This window comes from Peromyscus californicus, unplaced genomic scaffold (genome assembly GCF_007827085.1).
Source record: "Peromyscus californicus insignis strain IS unplaced genomic scaffold, ASM782708v3 Scaffold_4__1_contigs__length_199733344, whole genome shotgun sequence".
Taxonomy (NCBI): Eukaryota; Metazoa; Chordata; class Mammalia; order Rodentia; family Cricetidae; genus Peromyscus; species Peromyscus californicus.
The window spans coordinates 181,876,053-181,888,285 of NW_026294562.1; the positions used below are offsets into that span (position 1 = coordinate 181,876,053).

The 12,233-nt window shown below is 45.1% G+C and overlaps 1 protein-coding gene across 6 annotated transcripts in view; it reads right to left on the reverse strand.

Moving 5' to 3' along the window:
• The window catches only part of LOC128095524 (ubiquitin carboxyl-terminal hydrolase 29-like), a 225,383-nt gene that overhangs the window by 21,270 nt on the left and 191,880 nt on the right, over positions 1 to 12,233 (reverse strand). The window lies entirely within an intron of this gene.

The window sequence follows — 12,233 nt, forward strand, 5'->3', positions numbered from 1 at the left end:
TTGTGCTTTTGTTTTTGTTTTTGTTTTTCGAGACAGGGTTTCTCTGTGTAGCTTTGTGCCTTTCCTGGAACTCACTCTGTAGTCCAGGCTGGCCTCGAACTCACAGAGATCCGCCTGTCTCTGCCTCCCGAGTGCTGGGATTAAAGGCGTGTGCCGCCAACCGCCCTGCCACCATGAGCTCTTTTAAGGATACCTTGTCTTTGATATATTTTTATTAGCCCATTGTATCTGACAAGGTTATTTTTCACAGAAGCTGCTACTGTCCAAAGGAGTTAAGAACATAAGACATGTTGGTTTTTTACATATTTTCATGATTTAGTATTTTCACTTCATTCACTAGCTTCTCACAAACATCAGTGCATTCACTAAGCAAGCATTCTAATTTAGCATTGCTTTCTTATAGGAAACTTTCAAGCGAAGTGACTCTATTTTGTAAGACAGCTAGATTTTCTGGAGTTTGATCTCCATCTACAAAGCAGTCAATCACCTTTAATCCCAGTACTCGGGAGGCAGAGGCAGATGGATCTCTGTGAGTTCAAGGCCAGCCTGGTCTACACAGTAGTCCAGGTCAGCTAAGGCTACATAATAATGAGTCCCCGACTCAAACTATACCAACAGCCACCACCACCACAAAACAACAGCAATGATTGATATTTGGGTAAGAGATAAAGTACACTTGAAAACCTCTAAGAAAACGTATTTTAAGTATTTTCACACACACATAGGTATATGGGGTGATGCATATGAAAATGGCGTGATGTAGCAAACCTAACATGTATCAAAACATATATGCTATAAATATAGTCATTGAATTTTCTTAGATTTGTTTATTTTATGTGTATGAGCATTTTGCCTGTACCATATGAAGAAGGCATTGGAATGCCTGGGACTGGAGTTATGGTTGGTTATGGGTACTGGGAATTGAACCTGGGTCCTCTGTAAGAACAACAAGTGCTTTTAACCACTGAGCCATCTCCCCTGCCTCCTACAGTCACCTTTTATACTGGTCAACAATTAAGTGAAAACCAAGGGAAAAGATAGAGATGGGGATATAACCAAGTTAGTAGAATGCTTGCCTAACATGCACAAAACCCTTTGCCTACTACCCAGCACCACACAGGACTGAGCATGGCAACTCATGCCTATTATTTCAGCACTGGGGGGCGGGGGGGGGGGGGGCCGCGGGGAGTGGATCAGGTCTTCAAGATCACCTTGGACTAAGATGTAGTGAATTCAGGGCCAGCCTGGGCTATAGAAGACCATGCCTCAATGTAGCAGGAATCTTAAAGAGTCTTATTAATAAAATCAAACCTGAGGCCAGTTATTGGGGTGAATGCTGGAAGGTCAGAGAAGCAGAACAAGCCACAGCTATCTCACCTTGCCAGTTCCTCAGCTGGTCCTGTTTCCTCAGACTGGATGCCCCTGAGTCCTCATCCAGAATGAATCTCAGCTCAAATGCTCGAAAGCCTGAAAGTTTAACCAGCCAAATGCTTCTAGTTTCTGGTCCTCACGCCGTATATACCTTTTTTGCTTTCTGCCATCACTCCCTGGGATTAAAGGCTCGCTTTCTGGGATTAAAGGCGTGAGTCACCATGCCTGGCTGTTTCCAATGTGGCCTTGAACTCACAGAGATCCAGAGGGATTTCGGCCTCTGGAATGCTAGGATTAAAAGTGTGAGTGCCACCACCATTTTCTAGCCTAAGTATCTAGTGGCTGTTCTGTCTCTGACCCCAGATAAGTTTATTAAGGTGCACAATATTTTGGGGAACACAATACCACCACACCTCAACAAAACAAAATGAGCCAGCAAAAAGGAAAACAGACACACAGACACACAGATGACACAGGCATCCGCAGGCCGGGCTCCCCATCCTTACTCTGCTTTTTTTAAGTATGGTGTCCACTGCCATCTAGTGGCAGCACATAGGAACTGTTACAGAAATCCACAGGCTCAGTAAAATCAGTAAAAAGATGGGATTTGTGCCTTCAGGAATACAGAGTTACAGCATTTACAGACATTAATGATTTAGAAAACTCAAGTGTCCGCATGAGCTTAGTTCCACTCTTTGTTGAGATGGCTTTATTACTTCACAATGGGGAATGCCCACATGTATATGTATGTAGACACATTACAGAATTTTAAAAATCCAAGCTAAAGCTGAGTACAACTTGGGTTGTTTAAGTATGTTCCATCCATAAGCTATATTTTGACTTCTGTATTTTTTCGAGGTCTTTCCAACTGAAAAGGGAACGTATCTTGACAGGTTAATCTAGTTGAATCGATTATCCCAGAAATCCCTTTTATGTTGTTTGTTTGCTTGTTTGTTTTCTTTTTCAAGACAGGGTTTCTCTGTGTAATAGCCCTGGCTGTCCTGGAACTCGCTCTGTAGACCAGGCTGGCCTCGAACTCACAGAGATTCATCTGCCTCTGCCTCTGCCTCTGCTGGGATTAAAGGTGTGCGTCATCACCGCCCGGCTCCTGTTATATCTTTAAAGATTTATTTATTTATTTTTTATGTTATGTGGATGGGTATTGTACCTGCATGTCTGTGTATCACTCTGTGTCCTTGGAGGCTAGAAGAGGGCATAGAGGACATAGGATCCTGTGGAGCTCTGTGGGTGCTGGGAATTAACCCGGCTCCGCTGCAAGTAAAGGCTCTTTTTATTTTATTTTTTGTTTGAGGCAAGGAAGGTCTCTCTCTCTCTTTCTCTCTGGAGTTCCACCTATCTTGGAACACCCTGTGTAGACCAGGTTGGCCTGGAACCCCGAGATCCCCTTCCTTCTGCCTCAGGAGTGCTGGAATAAAAGTCATGCCCTGCCATGCCCTGCCATTAAATCACTGGGTTATCTCTCCTAGAGAAAGAGAGGGGCTGTTGGGGGGGGGGGGGGTAAGCATGGGGGGAGACAAGCAAACATATGCCTAGGGCAGTCCAACAGAACTGTCAGTATTACAGAGGAAGACACTGCCTTATGTCCCACCCACAGCTGAACGGCTAAACTCCCAGCTTGTAGCAGCCTCAAGGTAGGTTGGGGCAATAGGATTATCTTCCTGATTACTGCATTATACCCTGCATTTACCTCCTAAACACTCATCCCTCTAAGCTTGGAGACCCCTCACTTTTTTTTTCTTTCTTTTTTTGGTTTTTAGAGACAGGGTTTCTCTGTGTAGCTTTGCGCCTTTCCTGGAACTCACTTGGTAGCCCAGGCTGGCCTCGAACTCACAGAGATCCGCCTGGCTCTGCCTCCCAAGTGCTGGGATTAAAGGCGTGCGCCACCACCGCCCGGCTTTTTTTTTTTTTTTTTTTTTTTGGTTTTTCGAGACAGGGTTTCTCTGTGTAGCTTTGGAGCCTGTCCTGGAACTCACTTGGTAGTCCAGGCTGGCCTCGAACTCACAGAGATCCACCTGGCTCTGCCTCCCGAGTGCTGGGATTAAAGGCGTGCGCCACCACCGCCCGGCTTCTTTCTTTCTTAGGACTAGATCTCTTATATATTCCTGGCTGTCTTGGAACTACCTATGTAGAACAGGCTTGCCTTGAACTTAGAGTTCAAGCCTTCCTCTGCCTCCCAAGAGCTGAGACTAATGGTATGAGCCACGACAATCAGAATCACGTTGAATTTCTTAATTTCTTGCCTCCATCTCTCAAGTGCTGAGATTACAGATGTGTGCTCCACTAGGGTCAGATTAGTCCCTGTCAGGAATGTGCATTCTAGGTACGCAATCCGGGGCATTCTGGGCAGGAAATCTATCAAGTGAGCCGCCTTCCCAGCTCTTTCCTTGACTTTTTGAGAGAAGTTCTCATGTAGCATAAGCTGCCCTTGAACTCGCTACATAGACCCCCTGGAAGGTTCTAGGGCCTTAAGGACATTCACCGGTAATTGTGGTCAGCCGCCACAAGGTGGCGCTCGTAGGACATTGACTGAAACAGGTCGAGCACGACTGTTTTGGCAGTCCTGGCTCTAACGCATTTCAGCCCAAGGGTACAAGGGTAGATGGACATCAGACTGCACTCACGGATCACGGGTCACGAGGCCAGAACACAGCGGCAGGCCTGGAGAGCAAAGGCCTTGGGATTTGAGTTCACATCCTGGCTCCATCTCACACTAGCTTGCTTGCCATTGGGTGGAGGGTTTTTGGCCTCTGAGCATGTCCGTTCGGCACAGTGTAACAATTCCACTTAATAATAATGCGACTCGAGAAATTTCTAGGAGAGATTTTACATGTTCTCACCATGTAATAGCTTGACACAGCATCCATGCTGTGAGCTGTAAATAGATATAATTTTTTATTTTATTTTATTTTTTTTTAATTTTACTTTTATTTTATGTGCATTGGTGTTTTGCCCACAGGTATGTCTGTGTGATGGTGTCAGATCCTCTGGAAGTGGAGTTACAGACTGTTGTGAGCTGCCACATGGTTGCCAGGAATTGAACCTGGACCCTCTGAAAGAGCAGACAGTGGTCTTAACCACTGAACCATAATTGAACCTGGACTCTCTGGAAGAGCAGACAGTGGTCTTAACCACTGAGCCATCTCTCCAGCCCCAAAATATTTTTATAGTTTAACTTCAAAAAGAAAGCTGGTCAAGGTACCACACCCCTGTCATCCCAGCACTTAAGAGGTGGAGGAGGGTTGAGGCTGGAGAGATGACTCAGTGGTTAAGAGCACGGACTGCTCTTCCAGAGGACCTGGGTTCAATGCCCAGCACCCACATGGCAGCTCATAGCTGCCTGTAACTCCAGTTCCAGGGGACCCGATGCCCTCACTGGTTCCATGCTAGCACAGTTCTACGTGGTAAGACCTTGTCTCAAAACAAAACAAAAACCCAAACAAAGAAACAAAATAATACAAGCTATAGGAGACCCTTCCTCAAAAAAAACTAAAATAAAGCTAGAACGTAGCTCATGGTTACAGCCCTTCCTTCTAGAGCTAGGCCCAAGTCCTATGTTCAATTCCCAGTCCTGCAGAAACCAAAGCTAAAAAAAAAAAAAAATTGTTTTCACTGAGTCTATCCAATGCGAGCAATCACGCCAAGGACTGTGGGTGTTGAACTCCATCCTCTAAGACTTTATGTTCTAATGGTGAACAGATGAGGTGAGACAGAGAGGTGAGGGGTGGCGTATGCTGGTGTCAAACACCAAGGAAGCGGTCGGTGCTCTAAGGCAAAAACACCAGGAAATTCTCATGGTGGAGCACCACAGGCTTGTCGGAATAAGAAGGAAGCCACAAAATAGGTAACTGTAGGAGTACGTGGAGGGTGCCACTTAAGATTTAGGGTTTGTGTGAAGTGATTTGAGGGGGTTGTTTGCTTGTTTTTTGTTTTAGTTTTTGTTTTGTGCTATTTTGTTTTTCGAGACAGGGTTTCTCTGTAGGACAGCCCTGCTTGTCCTGGAACTCTCTTTGTAGACCAGGCTGGCCTTGAACTCACAGAGATCTGCCGGCCTCTGCCTCCCATTGTTTTTGTTTGCTTGCTTGCTTTGTTTCTTGAAACAGGCCTCATTCTAGATTGGCTGTTGTAAGCAAGCGTGGACTATGTCAAACTATGTCTCTAAAAACCCCAAGTATCTGGGCATGGTGGTGCATTCCAGAGGCAGAGGAAGGGCAGATCTCAGAGTTTGAGGCTAGCTGGTCTCCAGGGTAATATCTTGCCTCAAAACAAGGTCAACAGCAACAAAAACAACACCCTAAACTCCCAAACCTAATAATAGTAATGATGATGATAATCGACAAATAAAAAGAACACAGAATTATAACACAAAATGCTTCATTTCTTCATTAAAACCGTATCAAGAAAACCGGCTCTATAAACTATCCCATCAAACACATATTTTGTGCCAGACACCGCTGAACGCTTCTCAAGACTTAAATTGCCAGGCATGGTGGCACACACCTGCAAATTTCAGCACTGGCAGGCTGAGGTAAGAGGATCTAAAGAGTTCAAAGCCAGCCTGGGCCACATAGTTCCAGGCCAATCTTGGCTCCCGAAGGGACCCTCACCCCATCTCACCCTCCCAAGCAATAAAGCCTGCAGATTATAAAATTCAATGCTGTCAGCTCTCAAACTTTGGATGAAAATGAAGGCTACAATCAAGGGCAAATTTGCAGAGCAGATGGCTCTTGGGACAGTCATGATTTTAAACAGACCTCTCAGAAGACTGTCCACATTGTTTTGTGTCTAAGCGAGACCTTTCCCGTCCTTAATTACACAGGGAGGTATATAATTCTCAGAACGGAGCCTGGCCTTTAGCTCGGCGGAAAATTCCATCGCTGATCTGAGAGCTGAGCTTTCCTCTCTGGCTGCCGGGGAAGTGGTCAACACCTCGTGGCTTCCTTCCCTCCCCAAGCCCTGACTCTCTGCACAGCGTAATTCACTAACAATGACCGTGTTGGCCTCCATTCCCACGGCCTCTAATCGTATTTATTCTTATCACACGTTTTAAGCTCATGTGCTGTGGCCATCTCATGGAGACCAGAGGACTACTTGCAGGAGTCAGTCCTCTCCTGCCACCATGTGGGTCCCTTTGGTAATAGGTGCTTTGCACTCACTGTGTTATCTCCCTAGACCTCCCTAATCTCTTCTTCCGGTACCCCAAGCTTTCCCCTCTGAGCGCATGTCAGTATGATCCACAAAGTTGCTCAGGATGAAAACCTAGGTGAGGGGTTGGGGATTTAGCTCAGTGGTAGAGCGCTTGCTAGGCCCTGGGTTAGGTCCTCAGCTCCGAGAGGAAAAAAAGAAAGAGAAAAAGAAAAAAAAAAGAAAACCTAGGTGAGATTCCCCCTTTGTTCCCACCCCCCTGTGGGACTTGTGCATCGCAGGCATCTCTACCCACTGAACCATCTTGCCGTCCCTCTGACTGAAAATTACGTGTCTTTTGTTCAATCTCCTCAACCCCCATCACTCTCAACCCCAGCCTCTGGTAACCATCATTCATCTGCTCCTATGGTTCCAGGTTTTTAGATACCGCCAGCAAGTGAGATCATGTCATTTATCCCTCTGCATCTGGCTAATTTCACCTAGCTGCATGATGTCCTTCAGCTTCACCCATGTTGTCAAAAATGAAAGGATTTGGAAAAGTTATGTCTTTGGAAACTGTACTCAGTGCTTAAGTCTTTCCAGACCGGTGAGTGGTCTCTTCCAAATGCAAATGTGTCCCAAGGGTGATGGAGGCAGGAAGTTTGGGAGGTTAAAGTTATCCTTAACTAGATTTTGAACTCAGCGCCAGCCTGCCTGCACTCCCTGAGACCCTGCCTCAAAAAGAAAAATAATGTAAAATGTAGGCCCAGTGAAATGGGTCAGGCACTTGCAGCCAAGCCCAATGGCTTCAGTTTGATCCCCAGGACCCACACTGTGGAAGGACAGAAGTGACTCCTACAAGTTATCCTCTACCCTCATTCATGCACCCCCCCCCCCATGCACATACAGTCACCCAAAATAAAGAACGTGTAATGATTTTTTAAAATGCAAGGGCAACCGTTTCTTTCTTCGGGTTAAAAACCCTACGATCGTCAGTATTCCCCAAAACACGGGTTATAAAAAGGCACACTAGGAGCTCAGATCTTGGTTTTGACGTATTGTTCTATCCTGCAAGGGACCTGGGGCTCTGTGGGTAATTAGCTGATTGCGGGTCAGGGCAGGGGAAACAAGAGACTAAAATGTCTCGTTGTGTCTGGAAAGCATGGGAGGATTTTTGTGTTTTGTTTTGTTTTCATGTCAAGAAGCTTGACAGGATCCAGAGTCAAAAGTGGAGCAGTCCTGGAGAAGATAAATTCTGAAAGTAGCAAGTTATAAACAAGCCCTTAATTAAGTTAAAATGCACCAAAAAATCAGCATGGAATCAATTAAGGTGGGATCAAGGAAAGAGCAGGCTTAGAGAAGAATTTAAACAGAGATGAGAAAGCCGTCTCTTGACAGCTCTCAAGGAGAGACTATCTCAAGAAAGAGTCCGTGTTACTAAGCCTGGGCTTGTGGGGCCGGTGAGATGGCCCAGTGGGTAGAGGTACTTCAGCCAAGTTTGAAGACATAAGTTTGAGAGGTCCCTCATAATGGAAGGAAAAGGATTGACTCCCATAAGTGGTCCTCTGGTCTCCACATGTGGCCTATGGCATGAGCCTGTCCACTCACATGCACAAACAAATGTAAGATTTTAAAACATAAAACATTTTTGGAGAATTTCATCATGAGATCATTTTCACCATCCTCCCCCCAACTCCTCCAGATCCATCATCTACCTTACCCTTCCTAACTTTAAATTATGTGTGTGTGTGTGTGTGTGTGTGTGTGTGAGAGAGAGAGAGAGAGAGAGAGAGAGAGAGAGAGAGAGAGAGAGAGAGAGAGAGAGAGAGAGAGAAAGGAAGGAAGGAAGGAAGGGACAGAGAGAAAGAAAGAAAGAAAGAAAGAAAGAAAGAAAGAAAGAAAGAAAGAAAGAAAGAAAGAAGGGAGGGAGGGAGGGAGGGAGGGAGGGAGGGAGGGAGGGAGGGAGGGAGGGAGGGAAGATGAACTGAGAAAGAAAAGACATGTTTGCACCAAGTTGAAAGTCTTTGAGAATCAGGAAGCGTCAGGCAAACCTAGGCTGAGGGATATTCTACAGACTCCTCTGTGTTCTTCAGAAATGTCAACATCTTTAATCCCAGCACTTGGGAGGCTGATGCAGGGGAATCTTTGTGAATTTCAGGCCAGCCAGATCTATATAACAAATTTCAGGCCAGCTGAGGTTACATAGTGGGACCCTTTCTCAAGTATGTCAATGTCTGGACGTTGAGATGGCTTAGCACGTAAAGGCACTTGCTGGGAAGGCCTGCCGGCCTGAGTTCAATCCTGAGACTTGAGGAAAGGTGAAAGAAAAGAACGTATACCATAAACTCATCTTCTGGCTACCACACATGTGCCGTAATATATGTGACCCCCTCTATCATTCATACACACAGTGTATATTTCTTAATTTACTTTTATTTCATGCGCATTGGTATTTTGCCTGCATGTATGTCTGTGTGAGGGTGTTGGATCCCCAGGAACTGGAGTTACAGACAGTTGTGAGCTGCCCTGTGGTGCTGGGAATTGAACCCAGGTCCTCTGGAAAAGCAGCCAGTGCTCTTAACCGCTGAACCTTCTCTCCAGCCCCCAATATTTTTTTTTTTAGTTTAAATGTTAGTATTGTGAAAAGATAAGGAAGGAATCGTTACAGGCTAATGAAAATCAAGAAATAAGACGACAGACACAGTGGCAACCCTGGTATGACACAAAGAGCAGGAAAAAATGACAGGTGGTAAATTGTTGGGGTGATTGATTTGTGAGTCCGGACTGCATACTAACTAGCTACCGGAACGCAGTAGCATTAAATTTACTTTTGCTTGTTTAAAAAGGATTTTAAAAAAATTAGATGTAACCATCTGTAATAGTAAGATCTGGTGCCCTCTTCTGGAAGTCAGGCATACTTGCAGGCAGAACACCGTATACATAATAAATAAATAAAATTATGTGTATCTCTGCGTCTACATGTATGTAGTGTGTATGAGTATGTGCATGTAGGTGCCTGTGGAGATGGAAGAGAGTATCAGGTTCCCCCTGGAGCTGACAATAAACCCCATGGGAGCAGGCAGTAACCTCCATAGGAGTTGGGAACTAACCGCAGGTCCTCTGGAACAGCATCAAGTACTCTTAACTGCTGAGCCGTTTCTGCAGCCTCTGTTTTTATTATTGATTGATTGACTGATTTACTGACTGATTGATTGAGATCTGTCTGCCTTCTGCCTCTTGAGTGATGGAATTAAAGGTATGGGACATCGTGCCAGGCTCTATTTTTTTGTTTACTTAATTATATTGCTGTTGTTTTAAATTTATTTTTTATTTTAAGTTCATTGGTATTTTGCCTGTATGTATGTCTGTGTGAGAGTGTCAAATCCCCTGGAGCTGGAGTTACAAACAGTTGTGAGATGCCATGTGGGTGCTGGGAATTGAACCTAGATCCTCTGGAAGAGCAGCCAGTGCTCTTAACCTCTGAACCATCTCTACAGCCCCCCCCCTCCTTTTTTTTTTTTACTTTTTGAAACAGGGTTCCGTGTATTGTAGGCTATCCTCAAACCTGTTAATATAGCCAAGGATGACTTTGAACTTTTTCCAGATGTGGAGTTCTAGGCTTACAGCTGTTTGCCACCACACCCTGCTTATGCTGTGCTGGGAATTGAACCCAGGGCTTCATACAAGGTAGGTAAGCAGTCTAGCAACTGAGCTACACTCCCAGTGCCAAAGAAGTTTTGATAAATGAATTTAATGGGAACCAAACACACACATACACATAAATAAATAAATCTTTTTAGGGGCTGGAAAGATGGCTCAGCAGTAAAGAGCACTTACTGCTCTTGCAGAGGACCTAGGTTTGATTTCCAGTATCCATATCAGTTGGTCCTCTGGCTTCCAAGGGAACCTGTATGCATGGCGTGTGCTTTAACTCACATACGCGCGCGCACACACACACACACACACACACACACACACATATATGCAAAATAAATAAATAAATATAAAAGAATTCCAACCCCCCAAACTCAATATATGTGTGAATGTGTGGGGGGGATGTGCGTGTGTCTGTGTGTCTGTGTCTCTGTGTGTGTGCGTGTCTTTGTGTGTATTAGAAGTTATTTGTCCACTTCCCTTTGAAAGATATTGGGGTTTTCTCCAATCGTTTGCCATTACAGGACATGCTAAGGAAGAGAAACATTTAAGGCAGTGGTTCTCAACCTTCCTGATGCCGCGACCCTTAATACAGTTCCTCATGCTGTGACCGCCCCCAACCATCAAATGATTTCTTTGCTACTTCATAACTGTAATCTTGATACTGTTATGAATCATAATGTAGGAACTGGAGATGGCTCAGCGGTTAAGAGCACTGGTTGCTCTTCCAGAGGTTCTGAGTTCAATTCCCAGTAACCACATGGTGGCTCACAACCACCTGTAGTGAGATTTGGTGCCCTCTTCTGGCCTGCAGGCAACTCACGGATAGCCAACTGCCTCTAACTCCTGAATGCTGGTCTTAAAGGTATGTACCACCATGCCCAGCATATTCTTAATTCTTTGAAAACAAAATCTCTGTGGGGCTGGAGAGATGGCTCAATGGTTAAGAGCATTGACTGCCTTTCCAGAGGACTGGGGTTCAATACCTAGCAACCACACTACAGTTCACAACTGTCTGTAACTCCAGTTCCAGGGGATCTGATGCCTTCTTCTGGCCTCCTTAGGCAGTACATACATACAATTCACAGATAAACATATGGGCAAATCTCTATACACATAAAATAAAAACAAATCTTTAAAAATAAACCAATAAAACAGTCTGTGTGTGTTCGTATGTGTTGGTCCAAGGACAACCGTGGGTGTTGGTCCCTGCCTTCCACCTTATTTGGGGTGGGGGTCTTTTCTTCACTGCTACCTATGCCCAGCTAGCTGTAAACTTCCTAGGACTCACCTGTCTCTACCCCCATCTCACTGTAGGAGCATTGGAATTTATAGATTCGTAGAACCGCATCTGGCTTTATATGGGTACTGGGGATCTTAACTCAGGTCCTCACACTTGTATAGCCAGCACTGCCCACTGAGCCTCCATGTCCATTCTACTCAGCGTCGCATCAACTCCCCCTGAAGAGAAACACATTAAGCTTATTTGCCATAGAGTCTTGGCTCTAGGCCTCCACCATCTACTCAGAACCATGATATTTTGGAGACACGATGGTCCATGATTTTACAAAGGTAAACTTTTTTTTTTTTTTTGGTTTTTCAAGACAGAGTTTCTCTGTGCAGTTTTGGTGCCTGTCCTGGATCTTGCTTTGTAGACCAGGATGGCCTCGAACTCACAAAGATCCACCTGCCTCTGCCTCCCAAGTGCTGGGATTAAAGGCGTGCGCCACCACCGCCCGGCATGAAAGTAATCTTGTGATGCAGCCCATATATAGTAGATAAAACAGTTTGGACTGTTTTCATGAGTAAGGGAAACGGAACATTTGCTTAAGCAGATGTTCCTTGGTTCTTTCTCATGTACCATCTGCCTCTTATCCTGAGATTGGTGGAGAGTTGCCCCCAGCTATCAGAAGTTGTATTGGAAAGCTTCCATCTTCAGATCTTTGCATTGCGCCTCCTGTCTCTAATTCAAAAAGGACCTAGAGGTCTTTAGTAAGCACCAAGGGCTGGAGTGGCCCAGTGTGAGGCGGGGAGAAGGGAATTGAGGACTTATTATTGTGCTTATT